We start from the raw sequence: 13470 nt of genomic DNA on the forward strand, positions 1-13470 counted from the left end.
ATTACACAAGCAAGTATATTTCACTATAGACACAAAGAACATTTTCTCTTAACTGAACTTCACCAAAAGGGTAGTATCTAGATGGCTAAACCTCAACATTTTGATTCTTAACAAGGTCTCCTCATATTTACTTACCAGTATTATTTAAGCGTCTGTCAATCTAAAAAAATAAAGTTTTAGTTAATCACAATTTAATATATTCTCTATGCATTACATTTTTCATTTAATGAATTAATTTTATGCAAATTTAACATTTAATGGAGCTACAAATAGTTGTATTCAACTTACAGCTGCATAAAATTTCCCAAATGGTTTAAAAGTAGAGGGGCTGGAAAATCTACTTTGGTAATTAAAATGCCCCAAATATTGCATATCCAGGTTAGTAAAAATTCTCCAGTGGGCTTATTTTTGCTTAGTCAGCACTCTAGCTGCCTGATTAGGATAGCGGGCTTGATCTCACTCAAGAAATGTGCCAGAAGGAAGGGAGGTTACAGACAGGTCTTCTACTCAAAGGACCATTGTTCATGGGGTCAAAACTCTTGTGTACAATGTGCCAACACCATACCTAAACAGACTCCAAAGATAGTGACATAAAATCTACTTGAGTGCTTTTTTTCTAAACATGATTATGTAACAGAGTAAGAGCCTTGTTAATAATTTAGCTTTAAATACTGTGATTTCGTTGAAATCAAGCCACTGAGGATAGAGTGTGTCTCTGTGTTTGTTTTTTTATGTGTTTCTCAAGAAAAGAATACAACAGTCAGGGCAAGGGCTGATCAAGTCACCGTTTCTCATAGTGTCCATTTCACTTCAACAGGTTTCCTTTCCTCCTAGTATTTTTTTGTTTGTTCTACTTAATATTATTGTTGAATTCAGTAATTAATACACAGTTATTCTTAAGTGTTGAAATTTAACTGAGAAGTGATCCCTGTTAAATATAAGAGTTGGAATAAGAAAGCAAAGAGATGTACAGTTTGGGACATGCTCAAGCTGACTTGCCCCAAACGGTAGAGTTAGAAACATACCAGGGGATTCCAATTCATTCCCATCAAGGTGGCATATACCAATGCCATCTCACTAGTCCAAGTGATCAATATCTGTTCACAATTGATCATAATGATGGGACTAAGAGCCAAAGGGATCACATAAACAAGATTAGTGTCTGAAAATACTAACAATAGAATAAAAAAGGGAGAGAACGATCCAACATGGGAAGCGGGATACACAGCAGACTTATAGAATGGCAGATGTCCTAAACAGCACTCTGGCCTCAGAATCAGCCCTTAAGGCATGTGGATCCGGCTGAAAAGCCCATGAAAGTATTTCAGGCATGGAAAGCCAAGACACTCTGGCAAAAAAAAAAATGACCTAAATGAAAGATCTCTGTGAGTGAGATACCAGTGGAAAGAACCGGACATCAAAGAAGGAGGTACCTTTCTCTGAAGGGAGGAGAGAACTTTCACTTTGACTGTGACCTTGTCTAAATAAGATCAAAGTCGGTGAACTCAAAAGGCTTCCATAGCCTTGGCAACTCATGACAAGAGCCTAGGGAGATTACTGATGCCATAAACAAGAGTGTCAGTTTGTTAAGTCAACAACAGGAGTCACTGTGCACTTACTCCTCATATAGGATCTCTCTCCTTAATGTACTGTACATTGTGATTTAATGCTATAACTAGTACTCAAACAGTATTTTTCACTTTGTGTTTCTATGTGGGTGCATACCGTAGAGATCTTTACTTAATATATACTAAACTGATCTGTATATAAAGAGAATTGAAAATGAATCTTGATGTGAATGGAAAGGGAGAGGGAGCGGGAGCTGGGAGGGTTGTGGGTGGGAGGGAAGTTATGGGGGAGAAAATCCATTGTAATCCATAAGCTGTACTTTGGAAATTTATATTCATTAAATAGAAGTTAAAAAAAGAATACAATTAGAAAATGATTAATTCCACTAGAAATACTGGAAATACAGAATACATATGCACCTCTCTCACTGTTCTAAGAATAATGCAGTAACTTGCTCCAGGCATAAGCTCATCACAGAGCCTGGCCCATACTAGACAAGTGACAAATATTTTCTGAATTAAATGAATCTCAAGTATCCAGGCCCAATGGAATGGACACTGTTTATCAACCATGTGTGGTATATTCATGGCCACATCCTCCTGTTCTATTAATTTAGCCAAACTTAATATTCATGTTATTTGGCATTATAGACAGGAGACAACATTGACTTCCATAAAAAAATATTTGCAAGGGGACACTGAGAAAAATACAGTATAAACATCTATTTTCCAAAACTTTTGTGAATTCGATATGAGCAGACCTTTTATTTTGTGTATCATCGTATTCCTGCTGCCTATGACTATGCCTGGTAAGTAGATGTTCTTGACAGAGAGAGAAAGACAGAAGAAAGGAAGGGAGGGAGAGAAGAAGGGCCTTAGAAAGATGGATCTAAATCCTAATGACTCTTTCTCCCACCACTTTCACTACCTGAATAAAGGGTAATGAAGAGGCAGTGTAGGATAACAGTTGAGGCCGTATGTTCTGAAATAGGATAATGTTTAATCTTGCCACTTTATTTATTTATTTATTTATTTATTTTTATATGGAACGCTTCACGAATTTGTGTGTCATCCTTGCACAGGGGCCATGCTAATCTTCTCTGTATCATTCCAGTTTTAGTATATGTGCTGCCGAAGCGAGCATGCCACTTTAATTTATTAACCATATGTCTCTTGGACTTTTTTATGCCTCAATTCCTCTTGTGTAAAACTGAGACAATTATAATAATAATGTAATAATCCATACAATAATAATAATTACTATCCATAGAATATTTGTAAGAATTGAATGTGAAAATATATTTATCATTTGCCAGTGAATATTACCTCCTGTTACTACGATTTCCTATTAGTAATCCCCCTCAAGGGGATGACTCATCCTCAATATAATGTGTAACATATCACCCTCAAAGGGACACATTTGTGAGAGTGCAAGTGAAGAGCACTAAAAGGATTAAAAATCAATTGACCCACAACAAGTGCAAACTTGGACAATACCAAGCAATCAATGACATATGATTCCCTTACTCATCACCCAGAGCTGATATTCAGGCAGCCTTCCTTACATTTAGACATAGATAGAAATCTGAAGGGCAGACTGTGGTAGTGGTATCATTCTTAAAAGCAACTACATAGGCTACAATTTAGAATGCCAGATTTGGTGAGTTACAAACACAACTACCTCAGCAAGCTTCTTAAGTGTCTTCCCATTACTGTGTTTCAGTCAAATGGTTCCCTCTATTAACTGTGCATGTCTGCTTCCTCACTAGATTGAGGGCAGGAATCATCATTTCCAGTAATATGTAGCTCAAAATAAAAGCAATTGCAATGGATAGGCATGCCAAACTCAGTATTCAGTAACAAACATCCCTGGCTTTATTCTTTATTCAATTATCTCAAATGATAGGAAAATTGCTATCACACGCAATTCCTGTCTAAAACAGGGGAAAGCATCAATGGATTTGAGCTGTAGTCTAAGAAATGTATTGTGGGGAGCAATCCGGACTAGACTAAGTTACTCGAATTAAGACTTATTCTATGCATCTGCTCTCCCACAATATGGCGCTGGGAGAGAAGTAAACAGCTTCTGCACAGCTGCCTCCAGTTCAGTTAATAAACTGTAGGACTTGCTCCTGATTGGAGAGCAGCGTACTCGGCGTGTGGGCAGCCGAGTTGGGATTGGCGGAGGAGGACTATAAAGGAGGAGAGAGACGGCATGCACCAGGAACATCTATGGGGAACATCTAAGGGAACCCATGCAGCTTCCGAGAAAGCCGGCCGGCGTGCCGCTCCCCTGCGGAAGTGGGGAATGTGGCCAGGGGGAACTGCCCTTCCACGGAGGTGGAAGGGATAGTAGCCAACCCGGGAAGAACCAGCAGCAAACCCGGGGAGGGCCGAGCAGACGAAAGAACAGCGCAGGGTCCTGTGTCGTTCCTCCACGAAGAGGGGGAGCGACAATGTATAATTAAGTCGGAGTAGTTAATGTCAAAAGAGTTATGAAGAGGAATATTGATTTAATCCTGTGACATTTATTGGGTGCATATTAGGTGCTGAGTACTAAAGATTCAAATATAAATGAAAGAATATAGAATGTAGAAAAATTAGTACAATGTACTATGGTAAGTACCACGTTAGGAAGAGGATCAAATTAATAATGGTGATACCACAAATAAGAATCTAGAGGGGCTGGAGCTATGGTGTAACCTGTAAAGCCACCGCCTGCAGTGCTGGCTTCCCATATGGCTGCCGGTTTGGGTGCCGGCTGCTCCACTTCCACTCCAGCTCTCTGCTATGGCCTGGGAAAGCAGTGGAAGATGGACTAGGTCGTTGGGCCCCTGCACCCTTGTAGGAGACCTGGAGGAAGCTACTTGCTCCTGGTTTTGGATCAGCGCAGCTCTGGCTGCTGTGGCCATCTAGGGAGTGAACCAGAGGATGGAAGACTTCTCTCTCTATGTCACTGCCTGTCTGTAACTCTGCCTTTCAAATAAATAAGTAAATAAATCTTTAAAAAAAAAAAAGAATCTGAAGAATTAGTGGTGCCAAAGAAATACTATCAAGATTTTCTTTCAGAAATTTTACAGAGGAAGTGTTTGATTTTTGGCCTTAAAAATGAATATAAGTTTGCAAAATGAATTAGACAGGGTAAGGTCACTTGATAAAAACAGAAAGCATGTTGCAAGGCAAGAAGCAATGAAAAATTATCTTGAACCTAAAAAACTGAAAATATTTTGGTATGCATGCAACAAATGACTTGATATAAGGGAATAATAAGACACAAGGCTAAGAATTAATCCTGAATGATGTGGGGCAAAAGTAGTGGAACGAAAAAATATGCAAGTCAATGTGGCGGTATGATAGTAGAAATGTAAAAATTACCCAGCATGCACTTCTAAATACTTTGAACTATTTTGCTACATATGTTTGGACAAGAATGATGTAATACACATTTATATTTACTACAGTATTTATAGTTGAAGGCATTGTCATATTAATAAGAAAAATGCTACTTGTAAAATTTTTCTATTACCTAAATTCTTCATATTAATTTTGTCTAAATGTATATTTTCTCACAATCCTCTATTAAAAAAGACACAAAGAAGCATAAGAGAACACAAACACTGTGTTAGTATTAGCATGACATATTCTATCAAGCATTATCTCCCTCCATAGCCTTGAAATTAATAAATACAATTACCCTCCCCACTCTTTCTACTTATTTTGTTTTGTTTTGGTCATCTTGCTGGGGTCTACCTGTCTGGAAGCTGTCTCACATAATATCTATTAAGGTGTCCTCTAGCTTGCTATTCTGAATGGAGAAGCTGATAGGTTAGTCAAGCTGCCTCAAAACAACGTTTACACTTAAACATAGTATGACCCATGAAGATATTTTTATCCGTTTTGAATACTTTCTAACTAAACTAGAGCTTTAAAGATTTTTAGTTCAGGAAATTATATAATTTGAGATTTTAAGCATTTTATTTATAACTTCAGAATTTTCTTTATTACAGAAATAGAAAAATGAAAAAGTAGATTGGCAAACTTGTTACTAACACTTTGTTAAAACCTTGTATCTTTTCTCCTAATATTATTTTTTTTAAAAAACTTTATTGAGTAAATATAAATTTCCAAAGTACAGTTTATGCATTACAATGGCTTTTTTGCCCCTCATAACTTCCCTCCCACCCACAACACTCCCAACTCCTGCTCCCTCTCCCATTCCATTCACATCAAAATTCATTTTCAATTATCTTTATATACAGAAGATCAATTTAGTATATATTAAGTAAAGATTTCATCAGTTTGCACCCACACAGAACATAAAGTGTAAAATACTGTTTGAGTACTAGTTACAGCATTAATTCACATTGGACAACACATTAACAACAGAGATCCCACATGAGGAGTAAGTGCACAGTGACTCCTGTTGTTGAGTTAACAATTTGACACTCTTGTTTATGGCATCAGTAATCTCCCTAGGCTCTTGTCATGAGTTGCCAATGCTATGGAAGCCTTTTGAGTTCACCGACTTCGATCTCATTTAGACAAGGTCATAGTTAAAGTGGAAGTTCTCTCCTCCCTTCAGAGAAAGCTACCTCCTCCTTCTTTGATGGCCCATTCTTTCAACTGGGATCTCACTTGCGGAGATCTTTCATTTAGTTGTTGTGTTCTTTGTGTTTTGTTGTTGTTGTTGTTTTTTGTTTGTTTGTTTGTTTGTTTGTTTGTTTTCTGCCAGAGTGTCTTGGCTTTCCATGCCTAAAATACTCTCATGAGCTCTTCAGCCAGATCCGAATGCCTTAAGGGCTAATTCTGAGGCCAGAGTGCTGTTTAGGACATCTGCCATTCTATGAGTCTGCTATGTATCCTGCTTTCCATGTTGGATCATTCTCTCCATTTTTTATTCGATTAGTTAGTATTAGCAGACACTAGTCTTCTTTTAATATTCTTTTCTCTATCTTTATAAGCTTTATTTAAACAGGTAGGTAGCAAGGAAGGTGGATACATTAAATAGATAAACAGGTACAAAGTTAGTATTTGTCACAAATAGAATTTTGCTATATATCAATTTATAAGCTATTTAAACTTAGCTCTCAGTATGGGAATGTTTCTATTTCATTATTTTTCTACTCTACAACTTATCACTATGATGTATTATGAAGATGATGTAAACTATTTAATGAAACATTTATAGTGGCACATTAAAATTGTTTGAAATGCTAAATAAAGACAAACCTGTGACAAAGTTGTGTACAACCTTACTACTTTAGGAAGTTACTTTCAATAAAATTGCTACTAACTTCAAAGGACCTTCTAGTCTTCACAATACATAGAATATTTTATTTTCTAATAGTGGCTACAACAATTGACCCCACTTAAATCTCAAGAAAACATAAAAATTATAAAAGTCCAAATTTTACAAAGGAGCACTGCTCTTAGGGAATGAGTGTTCATTTAATTTTCAACTATTCATTGGATATAACACAACAAGTCTACTATGATTAGATTCATGTATATTGTTTCATGCTACAATATACAATAATGAAAAATAGTTCATTGGTCAAATTAGTCAAACCAAGCAAGTTCAAAGGTGTTTGTGAGGAATCAAAATTTGTGGTTCCCAAAATTTGCTAGACACATACACACACGAAAAAAAAAATTGCAGAGATGTGAATTCCACAATTCTATCCCTCCCCATTCAGATTCAGTAGCTCTGTGGTAAAATGAAGGAACTTATTTTTTCATTAAGTATGTGAGACTACTCCACAAAACACACACACACACACACACACACACACACATACCAGGAAATTTCTTTGCTATGTTGCCAATTTTTAAGCTTTGGATATATTTTTCTTTAATTCAGTTCTTCTGTATCTGTACTGTTTTGTTTTTATAGACTTTTTCAAATGTAAAAACTATTTTTGCAAACTTGTGCACAGCAAACAGATGTCAGGCAGGATTTGACTACTGGCTGCAATTTGCTGATCTCTGCCCTCAATGATTTTGATATGCATGGTCAATGTTTAAAAACCTGAGAATGCTGCTCAAAACCAATGGACAAGGAGGAACATAGGAACCTATAGTGAGGACAGCTATTTTTTGGTGAAAATTAGTATAACTCTTGCTCCACATTTGTTCTGGAATGCAAGTTTGACTTTGCTTTCTACGGACAAATCCTGAAAGGACATAACAACAATCATTTGTCTATAATGAATTATAAAATCATATTAGAATCTACTGTAAAAGGCACAGTGCAGTAGTGTTTTATGTTGATGTTCTGGTTCATATATGATGTTGGTTCTGGTTCAAATTTTGAGGTTAGAGATGGAATTGAAGTCAATGTAGTACACAGTACATTAAAAGCCAATAATGCTTGATTATGGATTTTACTTTTTTATATCAATATAGAATATTTTATTTTCTAATAGTGGCTACAACAATAGGCCCCACTGCACATGTTCTGTTTATAATGTGATTTTGACATTGCATCTATTAAGGGACAGTATCAATGAAAACTTTCCCCACCCCTGAAACTGCACTGATTTATAATCATGTCAGAAGTTATTTATGTGACATCTAAGATTTTAAATGTCTAGTGAACTTAATAATATAAAATGTAAAAATTAGCATTTCACTACTATATTTAAATCTATATGGATTTATAGGAAAATTTAATATCAATGACTAAAATGACAGTTTACCAAAATAATTGCTATTAGAAAATAAAACTGTTTTTACAATAATGATTAAGAAATAGCTGACAACAGAAATGCATACATACACAGCAATATGTATGTTTGTGTATATGTGTTTGTGCATAGTACACATAGGGCATAATACATAACATAGCACATAGTACATATGCATACATAGCATGATACCCCTGGAATGTTAATACAAAAGAATCTAGAAACCAGAAGATCTATATGATTTCTTGAAAGTTCTTGCTAACTTTTGGCAAGAAAAATAAAATTGTGGAAACTGTAAGCATCATTCCTAAATTGTTTTCATTAGGAGATCTACATCCTGCTCACATTTGTCCTTGAAAATAATACCTACAAAGGAATTTTTACAAATTCAACTTACACTTCTACAATTCCTAACCATGGTCAGCCTTAAGGAAGGAATGGTTAATCTTAGAAAAAGGTCATAGTCAGATTATGCCTATAAATTTGATCAAAGTGAAACCATAAAATAGCAGTCTTCACATCTGCTTTTCCAGGAAGTCTTATAAATTTTCCCTTGTAAGAGAGTTGGGCTAAAAGTAACATGTAATTGTGTGTAAAGCAAGCACTCACGTTGCATTTGAAAGTAGACAATGTTCACAGGTGCTTTTAACCTACAACCTGGCCAAAATAACTATAATATAGAAAAATCAGCATTGTGTGGCAGAGAAATTATACATTTGACCCTTCTGGAGATAAATGTACTGAAGATAAGGTATGATGCTCTAGCTGAGCACAAGGCAATTACCCTGTTTAAGCACAGTTATATATCAAGGATTTTATATGGCTGTGAGCTAAGGTGAAGTGTTGGGGAAGTGACAGTCCTAGCTTCACAACTTCTGAATGTTTGCTTTTATTATTAACTATCAAATTATTCAGTTTGAAGCTGTGACAGTAAAACCATTTGCTTAAGAAATACCAATATATTCTTTTTAAAAAGATTTATTTACTTTTTGAAGGCAGGAAGAAGAGAGAGAGAGAGAGGGAGAGAGAGAGAGCAAGAGTGAGAGAGTGAGAGAGTGAGAGAAAGAAAGAGGAGGAAGGAAAGAAAGGAGGGAGGGAGAGATGGAGAAAGGGAGAAGGGAGAGAGAGATTGATTTTTTCCAGTTGCTAGTTAACTCCCCAAATGGATGCAACAGTTGTGGCTTGGCTTGGCTAGGCCAAAGCCAGGAGCCAGGAACTCCATTCCAGTTCCTCATGTGGGTGGCAGGGACTCAAGTACTTAAGCCATCATTCACCGGCAGGACTCAAACTAGCATTCAGATATAGGATGCAAATTATACAAGCAGCAGTTTAACCTGCTGTGCCACAATGTCTGCTCCTAGCTATAAATTCTATATAAACTATATGAATAAATATGATTGTGAGGACTTGTACAGAGTTTTAATTGCTTATGAAAACATTTTACAATTGCAAGAGAACTAGAAGCACTTATTATGAGCTTCCTACTTCACATTAAACTTCTTCCCATCCTCCTTCTATTTTCCCCATTCTTTCTCCTGACTTTTCTATCTCCTTTCCTCATACACTTCCTTCTTCCTTCAATCCTTATTCTTTCGTTCAACAAAGGTGCAAATAACTGAATCACAATAATTTTTCAAAGTCACAGAAATGAAAATTATTAATACAAATACATTTAGAACTTACTGTCTACTCTATCATGCCCATCCTAAGTACTTAAAAGTATCACTCATTTAAGAACACTACAAGACAGAAGTCATAATTATCTCTATTTAAGAGATAAAACAGTCATATGGTATAGGTGTTGCAGTGTTTAAAATGCCACTTGGGACATCAGCATCCTATACTGGAGTGCCTGGGTTTGGACACCAGCTCTGCACTGATTCTTGCTTCCTGCTAATGTGCAACCTGGGAGGCAGAAGATGATGGTTAAGTAGCTAGGCCCCTGGTCAACCACAAGGGAGATCCAGTCTGAGATCCTGACTCCAGGCTTCAACCTGGCCCAGCCTCAACTGTTGCAGGTATTTGGGAAGTGAAACAGTCTTTGAGATCTCTCCCCGCCCCGCCCCCATATGTATGTATGTGTGTTTCAGGTAAATAAAATGAAATAATTTTTTTAAAAGTTCACACAAATGTTGTCAAAAGTTGGTATCAGAAAAATGGGATTCAAATTTAGACAGTGTTACTCCAAAACCTGCTCTCTTTACCATAGTTCCTATTACTGCATTTTTTATCAAAAACCATATTTATACTGGGAAAAACAAACAGCAATTAAATTTCAAAATAGTCATCCAATTGAGAAACATTATAGAATTGCTACACATTTTTTTCTTTCTCATTTTGAAGAGGATCCCAAGTAGCACCTTCAATTCTATTTTTCTAATTAATAAAAATCAAAATCCTCACTGCTCAAAAGTTTCAGAAATTTTAAGGATACATGCCTTTCAATTACTTATAGGACCAAACCATGTTCATTTCCTAATTATTCAGTTTTGAAGTTTAGGGATACAAGTGCATCATATGACTGAGAATTGTACTAAAGAATATCTTTGGAAAATCATAGTGAATCAAGTAAATTTGGTTTTCCAAGCTTTGGCTTTCCAAGGTGCTATAATTTATTTGTTGTCAAGGTGGTGAAACCAGAATTAACTCTATAGCTTAGTTATAAAAGTCAAATGAGATTATATCAGAAAAATGCCTGGCCCAGAGCCTGGTGTGTGGGTTCCTATTAATTTCTGGTTTAGCTATGACTTCACAGGGAATACATACAGACATTTATCTATATCTGTTTTGGTAAACTGCATTTCTTGAAATTCCTGTTTTGCAGAAATCTAAAAACTAGAGGATATGTTTTTACTTTACACAATATATTACCATGGAAATTGCATCTAATACATACTCAGTGAACTTGGAAAAAGCAATTAATAGCTAAAGAAATATATATATATATATTTGTTTTTGAAGAAATATTCTTCTAGTTCACAAAGAGTAGGATGTAACTATATAAAACAGATATTTGTCTGTAGCATATAGATAACCTGAAAATTATAATACTCATATAATGAGAAATTACCTTTGAATTTTGCAAATACTGCCTATAATACAAGTTCAGCTTTGTTTAATTAAATGGCTCACACATAAGCAAATGTTTTAAATCCAGCCTTCAGACAGGAATCATAAACCAGCAGGAGATCAGCAATAGTCACTAACTACTTATTCTGGCAAGTTGCTTAGCAACTCTGGAGCTGCAAATTTTTAGACTCTTCATTTCAGCTAACAAATATTTACTGAATACTTACTACATGAATGTTGCCAAGAGATACAAACAGTTCTATGAAGAGAATATTATTTTTATCATTTCCTCCTATGACAAAACTGGTTCAAATCTGCCTATGGTCTAGAAAAGGAAAATGCCTAAAGTTTGAGTCCCAGCGTGATAGCTTGCAAATCCTTGGTGTGTTTTCATTTTACTGCCTGTTTAAAAAAACACCTACATTACTACCTTTGAACCATATCACATGGGTCTTAGAATTTTACATAACTGCTTCACTGTTTTTCCAAATTGTAGTATCTATGACAAATAGGAACCCTACCTTAGCTTTCTTAGGTATTTTCTAGATCACTGCTACATAATGAGCACTTTCTGGGGTGCTAATTGTCTGTGAAAGGTTCATTACTAGTCCCCGGTGAGAAAGGTACAGACATTATCGGTGTTAAAAATGTTATGGCAATCTGAAGGGCTAGTTCTTTGCCTGTTAAGTATACTGATAGAGCAAGCATTTTATTTTTAATATCTGATTCTTATCTCTACAACTCTTTTTTACATTTCCACATTTGAGGGTGTATGTGAAGGATATTTCATCAGTTTGACATGTGTGCACCCAAGACAACATCACAATAGTGAAAATGACATTCCCATCACCTGCACCACTTTCCTAGTGTCTCTGTGCAAGTTTTCCTTCTCTCTTACCCTCTATACAATTAAAAAACAACTAGATAAGAACATACTCCGATAAAATTTCATTTACAAAAGCAGGTATCAGGACTGATTTGGACTACAAGCTAAAGTTTGCAGATTCTTGCTCTGAAAAACTTTGAAAAACTCTAAGTGAATTTAAAACAAAAACAGAAATAAACAAAACTACTGAGTTTTCGTCCAACAATCGTGTGGAACTTGATTAAGTATTCTCAGTACAATGCTAGCATAGTAGTTTACCTCCTGGCTGTGGTTTCACTCTCTACAACTACACTGGTTTCAGTTACCTGTGGTTGAACACAGCCAGAAAACATTAAATGGAAAAATTCCAGAAACAGACGACTTATAAGTGTTAAATGACTTCTATCACAGTCTATTGTTATAATTGTTTTATTTTCAGGCATGATGGTTGATTTCTTACCTTGCCTAATTTATAAATAGCACATTAGCATAGGTTTGCATGAAATTAAAAAAAATACTACATGTGGTTCTATACTACCTGCACTTTCAGGCACACGCTGAGAGTCTTACAACTTATGCCCATGGAAAAGGGGTGGGAGGTACTACTGCAGCATCTTACCTGGTTTTAACATCTTATCTGGGTTTAGCTTTGTCAAACGATAGTAATATAGCATGCAAGTAGCTCTTATTGTGGCTGCTGCACTTTCAAATTTACTTATTTTTGATTTTTTTTAAGATTTCATTCATTTATTTAAGAGGTAGTATTACAGACAGAAATAGGGAGAAACAGAGAAAGGTCTTCCATCTGCTGGTTTACTCCCCAAATGGTTGCAGTGGCCAGAGCCGGGATATTCCAAAGCCAGAGGGCAGGAGCTTCTTCCTGGTCTCCGACAATAGTGCAGGGGCCCAAGGACTTGGGCCATCTTCTACTGCTTTTCCAGGCTACAGCAGAGAGCTAGAACAGAAGAGGAGCAGCCGGGACTAGAACCGCAGAGAGACACTTAGCCCACTATGCCACAGTGCCAGTCACTAATTTTTAACTTTCATCCAAATCTTAGCTTATTGAATATATGATGCTATTCAGAGGAAACAAATATGGGTACTCTATAACAATATACCCATGTTTAGCTTTAGGCATTTTGTAATGGCTTTAAACTGATCTTGAGGAATAAACGATTCTTTAATATGGGTGCAGAGTACAAAGTACATATAAATAACTCCTTAGATTTCCTTGTAATGGAGAAAATATATTTTTAAATTCAGTCAGTTCCATAATACCATC

General features: G+C 36.0%; 1 protein-coding gene and 1 non-coding gene across 12 annotated transcripts in view; both read right to left on the reverse strand.

Moving 5' to 3' along the window:
- The window catches only part of NAALADL2 (N-acetylated alpha-linked acidic dipeptidase like 2), a 1439631-nt gene that overhangs the window by 929841 nt on the left and 496320 nt on the right, over positions 1-13470 (reverse strand). The window lies entirely within an intron of this gene.
- LOC127483038 (U6 spliceosomal RNA) lies at positions 2606-2712 on the reverse strand. The gene has a single exon (XR_007909012.3). It is a non-coding gene; the product is annotated as a U6 spliceosomal RNA (small nuclear RNA).

Source organism: Oryctolagus cuniculus, chromosome 4 (assembly GCF_051225735.1).
Source record: "Oryctolagus cuniculus isolate XC-2025 breed Fujian yellow rabbit chromosome 4, ASM5122573v1, whole genome shotgun sequence".
In the NCBI taxonomy this organism is placed as follows: Eukaryota; Metazoa; Chordata; class Mammalia; order Lagomorpha; family Leporidae; genus Oryctolagus; species Oryctolagus cuniculus.